The sequence below is a fragment of the Acartia tonsa genome, chromosome 9, assembly GCF_053477335.1.
Source record: "Acartia tonsa isolate MP-2025a chromosome 9, ASM5347733v1, whole genome shotgun sequence".
NCBI lineage: Eukaryota > Metazoa > Arthropoda > Copepoda > Calanoida > Acartiidae > Acartia > Acartia tonsa.
In genome coordinates, this window is record NC_137268.1 from 21,969,211 (window position 1) to 21,981,346 (window position 12,136).

Consider the following 12,136-nt stretch of genomic DNA (forward strand, 5'->3'; position numbering starts at 1 on the left):
CGAATATTCAAAGATTTTTATTTTTATTATAATGGGTTAGTTTTGATGTCGCTTCAAATTCAAGTCTGCTTGAAGGTTAGACTGTGATTTTTAGTATAGCTTTGTATTGATTGTAAATTAATTGGCTTATTCCCGTATAACCCCCAAAGGTTTTTGTTATTACGCATCCGCTTGCTATTGATAAGGTGTCGGGTTCGAGTAAGGAACAAACCACGTCGTACCAAAGACACCTAATGTAACTATGTCTGATTCTTTATGTGTTTAGACACACTGTCTATGATAATGCCTTGGCGCTAAAGCATTTACAAGACAAAGATCATGCAATTAAAGAACTGTTTCAGTTTGTCTATTCGGAAATACACTATTAAATAATCTAAAGTGTCATCGACAGCATTTTAGCACTTATTTTGTCAATAACTACCCTCTCTTTCTTTTCTTATGTATCTGAATTAATAAATAAAAATTCTTGAAATTCCTTGTCAAAAAAATTTAGTTGATATGTTTGTGGTGATTTGTTGAAGGAAACAATGTCCTGGTCTGTACAGCAGCTTTGAATCATACTGAAAAAAAAACAATTGTAGCATTTTATGATTTTAATAACTACAAGGATGACAATATCAATAAGTAGTAAAGCACAAAAAATCATGGACAAAGTGAGTTATAAAGTAGATGTTCAAAGAAAAAAGAGAGAGAATATGCAAAAACAATAAATCACAAAACCTTTAAAGAATAACCTTTACCTCTTTTAAAGCATGACCGTAAAATAGACGGACAAAACAATGTATAGATTAGATATGCACATGTCATAGGAATCTTCACTTAATTCCCCCAAGACTGATGGACAGACAGTAAATTATAGAGTAGCTTGCTTCCCTACTAAATATCTTTAAGGGAATATTTTTTTTATTAATGCCAAGAATGTAGGACAAAGGTTGCACAATCAAAGGGTTAGTGTAATTGCATTTTTATGTCTCTTTTATACCTCTTGAAATTCTTTAATTTACCTGTAATGAAAAAAAATTATAATGTAAAAGTCACTAAACACGTTGCTATCAAATTCATTTTTAAAATCTGTACATAACATATATACGTTATTTATTTATAAAGATAATTTGTAAAGTGTGAAGAAATGGAATTCGTATGCGGAATTTTTAATTATGTATTTACACATTGTATTTCTTACTGTTCTTTCATGATTAAATATATTGTGAGCTGGTTATTTTTGTACACACATGTCTTTGTTTAATCACCATTGCAGTATAGTTTATAATTGCCAAACATCTGTCTAGCAGGGCCCGGCAGCCGCAGCCGCAAGTCAACATAACGCAGATTTGGTAGCTGTTTTAAGAAAATTTGATGGCAGCCAAAAACTTTTTAAAACTCCAGCTTTTTTCATCTATTTTTTTACTAATCTAAAGCCTTAAACGGCCGCAATGAAAAAGCGACTGCCGAGCCCTACTGTCTAGAACTTAAACTTTTAAGGTCATTGCATATTAGAATATGTATGTGTATGTGTGTGTGTTTTATTTATAGTTTATTTCACATTCCCTTATGGGTTGTACACATAATAATTAAAACAAGGATCATACATGTTCATAAGAGGGGCATCATTAACAACACTTTTGATAAAACTAAATTTAAAACAGTTGGAATGGAAAATGGTGATCATAAAATAACGTTCATAAAAGTAAAATTAAAAGGATAAGAAGGTTTAATTTAGCTGTAGAGTAGGTACGCTTTTCACTTTCATTTAAGCGCTTTAACTAAAAAGCCACTTTAAGTTAAAAATTATACTGTCCATTTTTCTATAAATATAAAATGTATGTATACTGTTTTATTTTTGCAATTTTCGTGATTATGCTAAAGTCATTAACAGGCATTGTAAAGTAATATGCAAATTTATAACATTTATATTCATATACATGTAGACTTTTTTTTGCCAAGTTTGCAGCAACAAAACAGTTAGTTTTGAATCTAGTTACCTATATAGTATTGAATAATGAACCGTTTTGATGATATGACAAGTCAGATCATTAAACTTTTGAAAATGTTATTGGAACTGTTTTTTCACTATTGTTGGACCGCAATTACTCTAAAAAGTTTCTCTTTTTAAATCTTTTTGGTTTACACATTTGACAATAACATATAGCATTATTTGCTTCTTAGAAAATGACAGCGTCACAAGATAAATGTTCCTTTATAAATAAATACATCCATCTTTGAGTTGTTTAATAAGTGAGATTAGCCTTTATGGATGGCATTATTCTTGTTAGAAAATTAGAGATTATTAAAATATAAACTTTAAACTGATTTACTTGTATATTTAAAAACTTTTTAGGAATTAAATATAATTTTGTTCAACTCTATTTGATCACTGCAAACAGGAAAACAGGAAACACAACAGAAAATTACAATTTTACAACCTTTACATGTTGTTACCTTCACCAGTACCAAACAACTAACATGAAAATTAAAACGGAATTAATATTACTCCGTGCACAATTATTGGGAACCCAAAATGTGCATTTATTGTGCACACCCCCAGGGAAGGAGCGGACATTGGGCTGTTTATTACACTAGTCCCTAAAGTCCTAAATTGACATTTTTTATTTTGGCTTAGAACCTTGGGTACCTTTAATGAATTTGATTAGTTGGTTCATTTAGTTGAGTGTCCAAACGTTTTAACCACTAATTGAAATCTACAGAAGGTGTAATTTTGTGTATCATCATAGGGAATGTGCACCAATTTATAGTTCATTGTCTTATCCCTTTAGATCCCTGCCACACCCCTATTTTATCTATCTATGCACTACTGCAACCCCTATCTGCACATTAATTGTTTCGCAGCATTTGTTATGATTGTGGTACTTTGGTTATTTAGGGTTGCTGGAAGTTTGTAAGATGATTATAAATGCATGTTTTATCTGAATTTTCCAATCTTTATATTGTACATTTTTATAGATTTCTTGTCTTTGATTCTTATTATCGCAATTACTCTATATTAACGTACATCTAACACTCTATAAATAAAAGTAATGCACATATTTTACAATTTTTATTTCAATGAAACCTTTACATCTCTCCAGTAATGTTTCATAGTAAACTTGTATAAAACACTAGTCTTTTTAATAGCCAACATCTTCATGAAATATATATTCATTTTTTCACTTTTCTTATAAAATTTTCATCTAAAATATTGTGAACTTCTAGAGCACTTAAAGAATGAATTGTCCTTTCTTTCTCTCCCATTGTCAATTGACACAATTTAAAAGTAATTCAGGATTTGAAATTAACAACAATTTAATTCAACAAACAAACAAAAATATTTTTTATGTTGTTCATTAAAATTAATCCAAGCTAATAAAAGTTAATTTGATAGACATTGATGTTTAGGTTTAGGCTCAAAATAACTTCTTAATTTTGTGCAAATTAGATTGAAGGTGAAATAAAAAAAAATATGCAATATCCAAATGTCCAGATTTTAACCCCTCTCTTTTTATATTCATCACCATTGTCATTATCTCTTGGTAAAGCAATCATTTTCTGATGGTCTTTGGAAGTAGCATGAATTGAGACATTGCTTATGATTGAAATTTTCACCAGCTCAAGTTTATGTAGGAGTTTTCTCATCAAGATTTTTATTGTTTTCATGCTACCTGGGAAATAATAATGCTTATGATTCTGTAGCAAATAAGTGAAAAATAAAGAGTCAGTTCTTTTCACTAAAAGACTTACTTTTATCAAAAGTAGGACTTCTAAATTGCAATTCAGTTTAAAGATTTCAATCAGTCTCATATAATCCTTGTCAACCTTCAATGGTCATTTCTGTACTCAAGTTTATTGTTATTTAATGACAACAATACTATGTCTTGACCACTGATTCAACCCTTGAATGAAAACATGTGCAGTTAAATGTTTTAGAGGCATATATACAGGTTTTCATGCAGCAAAAGGATGTTACCAAAAAGTGCTTGTATTTTATTCCGTCATAAATGCTTTACCGGATTCATTTAATATGCAAAGACATTGCATGCCAAATTGCAAATTAACCAAGACTTCTTGGTCAACAATATATTGTATATTATATTTTGAGCTTCTTAGTTGGATTTGTACAAAATTTTATTATTGGAAACATGATAAAAATATTTCAACCATTAAATAAGATTTCTTGGATTCCTTTCATCCATTCAGAGTAAGTAGATAAATAATTATTAATTATAGGTTCTAGCTAACAGACAACATCCCTTTAATGTTAATAACAGATATCTTTCATATCATCAGGAATTTTTCTTATTTTAAGTATAATTATGTTTGGGCATCAAATTGTAACTTTAATACTTATATTTTCAATAGTTAGAAGTAAAAATCTTGGTTTGAAACTAGTTAATTCAGGATTTGTAATTAATAAAAGAGAACAAAAACTGATGGGAAAACATTAATTCCACTCCAACATGAAATATTCCCATACATTGTCTTTTTAATTGAAAAGTTGCAAGTGAATAATGTGCATTTCAAATTGCAATATAAAAAAGTAAACTTTTTAAATTGAAATGTATATTTTTTTTCAATTAGGGTGTTGCCAATATTTTTTAGTAAACAAATGTAAAAATCAAAAATTGAAGGTTGAGTATTATTGACAGTAAATAGTAATAATTTGAAAATAAAAGGAAATTAGGAAAATATGCATTTTTTAACTGAGCTCTCTTAGATAACACTAATTAAAATAGTCTAGAATGTACGTACAATGATTTTACAACACCAATATATTTATATTACTAATTGGAAATTGGATAGAAGACATAAAAATGGCTTTTTTAAAGAATTACTTCACAATCCTAAATCCCTAAGTTAATGCCTTTAATTTGCAAACAGAATTGGGTGCATAATATGCAAGTAAGGTTGGAAATTTTCAATATATGTGTTGTTGTTGAATAGTAACAGTTTCCTGGTTTTGCAACTTTTTTATGAAATATTATTGTATAAGTACAATATTTTAGCACAAGCAGATTCCAACAGCTTAATGTTTAGATAAATTATTTTTCTTTTTTAATAGTGACTTAATCTTTCTTTAAGAGCTTGAAAACCAATAACAATAATACATATTTTTTACCTTCAAAAAAACAAAAATATATAATTCTTTTTATATAAGCTAACTAAAGTTATTTTTAATTGTTTATATCTATTACAACTAGCAATTGGATTTGGACCTCTGAGTTAAATAAAAAAATATTTTTTGCAGGATATATCAAATGGCAAGAGGCTCTGTGTACACCATTGGCATTAGTTTAAAGCATGCCAGGTCTAATAAAAACCATCATCAAGTATAAAAATGTTTGATAAGAGATATTTTCTTATCACAGACTAAAGCATAAACACACATGCAAATCCCTAACAGTTTTATTTAATAAATGCTAAAACACCCTATTCCATATGATATTTTACCTAACTCACTAATTAAAGGAAGAATAAATAAACTAGACTTTTCTCTACAGTTTTTTATGTGTTGATAAAAAGAACTTACCAGTCTGACTGCAAGGATATCATATACATTAGCAATAACCACATTTTAGGTTTCACCAAACTTTTCCACTCAGTCGTAGTGTTATGCTTTTGCAGTAAAAGAGAACTAAGACATTCATGTTTTCAAATTTTACCTGTTAAGATTAGTTAATTTCTTCAATTGAAAATGAAAATCCTAAAATGCTGTATTTGAATGTGTGTTTAGTAAGATTTCAGAATTTGTTGGACTATTTTGTTCGGAATACAATCTTTTTTTCAGGTTTAAATCAACTCACATTAAATTCAAGGCTAAAGAATCCACTAATGATATATTAACCCTTACTAGTTTTTTCAATGTCATTTTTTTACAGGTAAGAAAGAGAGTTGTGACTTCATGACTTTTTAAGTTTAGTAATTATACATCGGCAAGAGTTGATCTTATAAGGATATCTAGTCTGTGTCAGTCGTGGCGTCCTGTCAAAGTCGGTTTGGTGGCACCAAAATTAGATAAAATTCTAAATAAATCTTAATTTCTACATTATGACTGTTGTGTATAAGATAGAGACCTAAAATTTGTTGAATACTTCGATATCAATGAACATCTGAGAATAGTAGTGTTATGACCGTTTGACCGATTGCTGACCAATTTATGACCAATTTTTTACTATAGACATATATCATGAATATCGTGGCTTCTATTACAGCTAGAGACCTAAAAATTTTTGTAGTAAATCCTTGAGCAATAATACACTTCTGTGAGTAGGAGGGTCATGACCAGTTGACTACTCCTTGACTAATTTTTGACAGATTGTCGATTTCTTACCTGTAATTTTGCCATTTGTAAGCTGCCAGCAGCCAAATTTCAGAACAGCTATAGTCCAACCAAATTTTTTTATAAAGTCTTTTATTGTGAACAGAAACAGATAAAAATATTAAATGGCGCTGCCAACCGCCGTTTTACTGCTGTAACTGCTGAAATTGGCGGTTTCCATTATTTGGCATTTTTCAGCTATGGTCAGAAAAAGTTATACCTAAAATTTGATGATCCTAGCTCTAAAATTGGTTGCTCTACAGCTGTTTTAATATTTTATCTACAAATGCACAGGAACTACCACAAAAAAATGTATGTCTCTAAGTTGTAACAGGAGCCAAGATAGAGGGGGGGGGGGCTAAATTAGCCCACTCCTTCCAATCTATTAAGGTGGGAATTGGGGCCCGTTCTGTAAGGGTTAAGAAGGGATCTAAGGGGAAAATTACTCAAAAACAATATTACGAAACTTAGGGGACTAGTTTAATAAATAGTCCATTGTCCCCTCTCTCTGTATATAAAAGCTTACTAACAAAATATATATTGTGTTATCTATTCCTATTATAATCATTTAGATGCAGGCTAAAACACAAATTAATGGCGCTACTCTTTTATTTTGTATCTCCCCAAAGACTTACATTGCCATTAAAAAAGGATATATCAATTTATTTTGTACGTCTAGTCGCTTAAAAATGTAGGAAAAAGTTGCTTTGGTTACAAAGAACAATGATTTTAAAACAAAATTTTTGATTATTGTGTTTTTCTGCTTGATAGACATGCATGTAAGATTATTGTCTATAAAACTCTCCCCACTCAACAAATATAATTCTAACTCCATTTGCTTAATTTGAATTACTCTTTTTTGGCCATATAATAATATCAAACTTATGCAGATATAAGAGTGCTTACAATACAAATGATCGAAAAAACATATAAAAGCAAATTGATCTTGTTTATGTACAAGTAACAACCCTGTCAGAATTGTTGACATTCTATCGATGTGATATTTCGAAAGGGTTTGTCTCGACTTTATAACTTTAATAAAAAGTAGCCATCGACTTGTCATTATGTACATATTTCTTTATAGATGTCCAGATTTTAAACAATTTTATAACATTTATTTACCTATTTAAGAATAATAATATTCTGTCTCAACAAAGTGATGTCTTTCCAGATGTAGTTGACTTTTGTTTGTTCTTGTCAGATATTTAATTCTTGAAATCTTGCGTCGACGTTGCTACTGACAATAATATATATCTACGCATTTTCTAACTTTTTAAATATTTTTTGGTTGTATTGCTTTAGCATAACCGCAGACAACCGCTAGTTTTATACGGATATAAATTAAAAGGTTTAATGCAAAACTTTTCCCCCTATACGTACATTGACCGTATCTTTACAACTTTAGACTGGGTACTTGTACGAACTTTTATTTAAAGGTATTGAAGAATAGTCTTCCCCCTTCGATCCTGAATAAAATAATCAATTTGTCTGGTATGGTACTTCATTACTTAGTACTAGCGGCTGCGCCATTAGCATCTCTGGGCTCTGTATTCAAAGTGATATGGAAGGGCAGAAAAATAGCCCAAAACCTGACTGTGACTTTTTATAAAAATAAAATAGCCTAAAACCATCCCGGGGCCTATAAGAAGCTTCACAGTAAAGGAGGACCATATCGGTTCAGCGGTTAGCAAAAACTTTACCTACAGACAAAAAAGCTTACTCCTACCAGTAGCATATTTCTTAATAAAACCTTAATCCAAGAAAGAAAAAACGCCACTGGAAAATTCATTTTTGCTTGGAACTGGTGGATTTAATATTCTCCCCACCTCTCTATAAAGTTCCCCTACATGAGTCAAGACCTGAAAGACATGGATGATTTATCTTATTTTTTGTGTGTAATAAATAGAAGATCATAACTGTAGGGCACAAGACGCCAGCAAACCTAGATGGGTCATTCTGGTACAGGAAAAAAAAGTTTTTTTTTCTTTTTGACTTTAACAAAGCCATTGAAAACAAAAAAATCTAAAATAGCCAATAATAAAAATTTTGGTTTAAAATGAAATAGTCCATTCCAACTTTTGGTTCCAGGTAAGTTCCTCTATGTCCTGATTCTCAGGGTTTCCAAGAAACGTTAAATAGCTTCTTAGCTTAGTAAGATCGGGGCTGTTCTTTTAGAATTAGGGGTTTGCCATACTGGTTAAAAATTAAAAGGAAGCATGAACATTATATTACAATTTACAATGAAATTATTCATTATAAATAAAAAGTCGTCTTATTTTACTTTACAAATAAAGTTTTATTTTATTTCTAACAAGTTGCTCAATAGAATACAATTCAATACTCTAGCCATTTTCGTGATCTTAACTTATGGCTATGGGGAAAAGTCTTTAATTTCCTTTTATCATAATATATTTTTTTGATAAAATCTGAAGGGAAAAGACAATGACCGATAAATTGGTATAAATTCCAAATGATGGCACACAAAATTACCCCTTCTGAAGATTAAAATAAGTGGTTGACACGATTAAACACTCAACTTAAATTCAAAATTTATTGTGAAACTTAGGGGACTAGTACGTAATAAACAGCCCTTTATCTCATAAAAAAATACTTTAAAGCTTTGTAAAACATTATTAATTGTTATGACTCAGGAATAGAGTTATTTTATTTTAGATGAACTCTGGCCGCAGCGCTCGGCTCCTTAACCTGCCTAGCCGCAGCGCTCGGCCCCCTGGCCTGCCTAGCCGCAGCGCTCAACCCTCTGGCCTGCCTAGCCGCAGCGCTCGGCTCCCTAGCCTAAAACTTAACCTTACCTAAAATAGTTGTTCGTCGTTGTCGGGGGGGGGGGGGGGGGGAGATAACGCCCAAAGGGCTTTCTGAATAGTAACGTGAACCGTTCCTTACGGACGGACATAACCTAATTATAGAAAAGCTTCGATCTACAAAATTAGTCTAAACTTCACCTAGATTATCTCTGAACAATTTGCTATCTCTTTTTTTTAGTTTCTTTCAAATCAGGAATATAGCATCAGCCAAAAAATATATACATATTGAAAAATACAAGTATATATACATATGTGTCCATACGTAACCCACTACGGTGGCTCAACACATACTGCATCCACTTGGCCTGAAACAACGTCATAACAAAAGACGTTAAAAAATGTTCCTACTGCTGCTATTTCAAGTGCACGACATAAAGAGTTAGAGTAGGGGGAATACCTTGGCCCTTAAGCAGGCATAACTCATCAACATGCACAGTTGGGACTTCTCAGACAAAGGTCGCGCAATCAAAGGGTTTGATGTCAATTAACCTAATATTCTAACCAGCGGCGGATGGTGCTGTGAATTCTTTAGATGATTACTTAAAAATCGAAGTAGTATCGAGGTAAGGTAAGGAAATGTCCATACGTAGCGTGCAACAACACTTTAGATGAAGAACATAGGAATAAAATCATACAAAAGAACTGTTTAACTTGTATGGCTTCTTCATACTGAAAAAACTTGTATTGTAACGTAGTGTAGACAATTTTTCACGAATAATAAAACAAAAATCATAATGATATTAACAGGTTTTTTTGTCCAGGGCATACGGCCACTTGGGGTTGATAAAACTGGAATAAAGCCTTTAACTTTTCATTTTACTATTCGTAGAAAAGTGTTTTTAATATCCCCTTTGCAATATCCCTCCAATGTGTGTTTAAATCATGTTATAACTTTGACAATATTTTACCATTGTTCATATTAAAGTTATAAAGTTTGATAGGATAATATTCTTTTGCTTGTCTGCCTCGGGCCAATATCATGGCTGTTAAGGGATAAGACAATGGACGATAAATTGATCTACATTCCATATGATAATAAAAATTATTCCATCTCCTGATTAAAATTTATGGTGGTTAATTTTTAACTCTCCAATGTCATAAAAGTAACCAAAGTCAACAAATGAAAGAAAATATTTTTGGAACTTTCCTCTTATGAAATGTCCCCTGCCTCCCTCACCAAAATAAAGTTAATATTTCCATATATTGCAAGGATATTTATTCTATTATGTAAAGAAGTAAGGCTATTTTGTTTCAAGCTTAATATCTCAATAAGTAATAAACTGATTGAGTTTTCATTGCAATTCTTATAGTTTCCATTTCGTTTTAGATTTAATAATTGGAATGGGTTTAGGCTATCATTCCGGCCCTTTTATACTCCTTTATTTAAAGAGCCCCTAGATGCTAGAAGCACAGCCGGAAGTGTCCAAGACCAGTATAGCTTTTTCAAGAAATGGTTTAAACATGTTAAAATCGATATATATGATTCGATCCTGTATATTATGGTGAAATTTTGTCTTTAAGTTGTCTGTATGGTCGTTAAAATCTCGCAAATTACCAATCGCTGTACAACTGTCAGGCAAGGATAGAAATATACCAAGGCAAATTTTACGCTGCGACGGGTTTGTGATAACTTACAGAAAAAACATTTACTAGGCCCATCCAAAACTAAAATAAGAATTAAACATGCATTTTACTCAAGAAGATTTGTTGTTGTGAATGAAGCTCTTGCCTATAAAAAAGAGGAAAAATAATATAAAACCTTAGGCAGAAGTATCCCGAATTACGTTATATTAGAACAATAAATGGAAAATGACGTCTTTCGAGATGTTTCGACCATTTTTTAAAATTTATCCTTTTTTTATAGGCACTACAAAGAGCTTCTGGTTAACATTGAGTACATGGGAAATTTGAATATTGTATTTTTGTTCCTGCTTAAAACACAATAACTTAAACAACTTTTTCTTCTGCATACTACATTGTTTTAACAATACAACTGAAAAAAACAGTTGATATAATCTGTAGAGAACGAGGGAGGAAGTTTTACTGGCGTTTGCTCCCCTAGCCTCAAGTGGCTCTGGAAAAGGAATGATAAAAAAAACAGAAAAATATCCTGAAACTACCCCAAGTCATAAATCGAAAAATTGAATCACATAAAACCACCCCAGGACCTATGTTAAGATTCTCTAAAATGGAGAACCAAATCGATTCAGTGGTTAGTGAGATCTTAAGCTACAGACAAAATACCATACTACTTTATATGTTTTAATAGGATAGCTTAGTTTCATATATTTTATTGAAACTACAATCAAACAAATGACATGATTTTTCTAAAATCGAAAACTAATATCGGATCTTTTTCAAACTAAATTTTATTTTTGTAGGTTAGAAGAAACATATTTAAAAGAATGCACTGCATAGGTTATACATTTAAAACTTTAAACTAAACTTGCAAGAAAAATAACATTTAAATAAGATTTATTAAAATTATCATCGATATATTACAATTAGATTTTTTTGTTTAATTGTTTGTATGTCACAATATGTAATTTTAATATATTTATAAGTATGACAACTTCCATAAGAAGCAAAGGACAAAAAATGTAAATGTTGGCCTATAGAGAAATACAATAGAAGATAAAAAAATATCTCCATACAAGTTTTCATTTTTGATTGGTTAATGACGGACGGACAGACAAGCTTTCAAGTTAAATTGGATTCAGAAAAATATCGTGAATAGGAACCAGAAAAAGTTTCTGTCGGACGCACAGACATTTGAAATAATAGAGTGCTTTCACAATTGATAATCAAAGATATTTTAAATATTGTAAAATACAATTACAATGTGCGTAATTAAAAATTTGCAATAATATTAATAATTTGATCATTGGTTATTAGGACTGTATTTTGATCTCATTGCTGTTTTTAGTGTACTAGCGGATACGCACCTAGAGGCCTCTAGTGGCAATTCAAATGTTTTTATTTTATTTTAAATATCTAATTT